A 1279-nucleotide genomic window follows, 5' to 3' on the forward strand; every position below is an offset into this window, starting at 1 on the left:
TTATGTTAGTGGTGTGTTTGTTGTATATAGCCTTTATTATCTTGAGGTATATTTCCTCTATACAAACTTTGTTGAGAGGTTTTTATCATAAAAGGATGTTAGATGACATGATCTCTTGAGATATATGTATGTCTTCATCACCATCATCACCATCAACATCATCATATCATGATTATTTAGCAAGTGTGAAGAATATATTATCAAATATTTGTCATTTATAATGTGAACAATGCCACATAAGTACAAGCATACCACATTTTTTTATTATTCACAGATACTATGTTTCTCACAAATTGAAGGATTGTGGCAATAATGCATAGGGCAAGTCTGTTGGTGGCATTTTCCCATTTTCCCATTTTCTCACTTAGTGTCTCTGTGCCACATTTTGGTAATTTTCATAATATTTCAAACTTTTTCATTATTATTGTATTTGTTTTGATGATTTATAATCAGTGTTGATCTATAATCAGTGATGTTACTACTATGACTCATTAAAGGCTCAGATGACAGCTAGCATTTTTTTAGCAAAAAATATATTTTTAACTTAAGGTATATATATTGTTTTATACAAAATGCTATTACATATTTAATAGACTATGATATATTTTAACAAAGCTTTCATATGCACTTGGAAAATAAAAAATTCATGTGACTTGATTTTCTATAATATTTATTTTATTGCAGTGGTCTGCAACTGAACCAATCTTATCTCTGAGGTATACTTGTAATTAATACCACTCTTATCCCTAATAATAATAACTTCTTTCATATTTTATTAGTTATCATTATTTCAGCAGCAGCCCTGTTGGCTGGATCGATGGATGGAGGGAATCACTCGGTGGTGTCTGAGTTTGTGTTTCTGGGACTCACTCATTCATGGGAGTTCCAGCTGCTCCTCCTGGTGTTCTCCTCTGTGCTCTATGTGGCAAGCATGACTGGAAACATCCTCATTGTGTTTTCTGTGACCACTGATCCTCACTTACATTCCCCCATGTACTTCCTACTGGCCAGCCTCTCCTTCATTGACTTGGGAGCCTGCTCTGTCACTTCTCCCAAGATGATCTATGACCTTTTCAGAAAGCGTAAGGTCATTTCCTTTGGAGGCTGCATTGCTCAGATCTTCTTCATCCACGTCATCGGTGGGGTGGAGATGGTGCTGCTCATAGCCATGGCCTTTGACAGATATGTTGCCATATGTAAGCCTCTCCACTATCTGAGCATCATGAGCCCAAGGATGTGCATTTTGTTTCTGGCTGCTGCCTGGGCCCTTGGTGTCAGC

The 1279-nt window shown here is 36.6% G+C and overlaps 1 pseudogene; it reads left to right on the forward strand.

Moving 5' to 3' along the window:
* The first annotated feature begins 817 nt into the window (after nucleotides 1-817).
* Nucleotides 818-1279, forward strand: part of LOC120853284 — a 676-nt pseudogene continuing 214 nt past the window's right edge.

Source organism: Oryx dammah, unplaced genomic scaffold (genome assembly GCF_014754425.2).
Source record: "Oryx dammah isolate SB20612 unplaced genomic scaffold, SCBI_Odam_1.1 HiC_scaffold_26, whole genome shotgun sequence".
In the NCBI taxonomy this organism is placed as follows: domain Eukaryota; kingdom Metazoa; phylum Chordata; class Mammalia; order Artiodactyla; family Bovidae; genus Oryx; species Oryx dammah.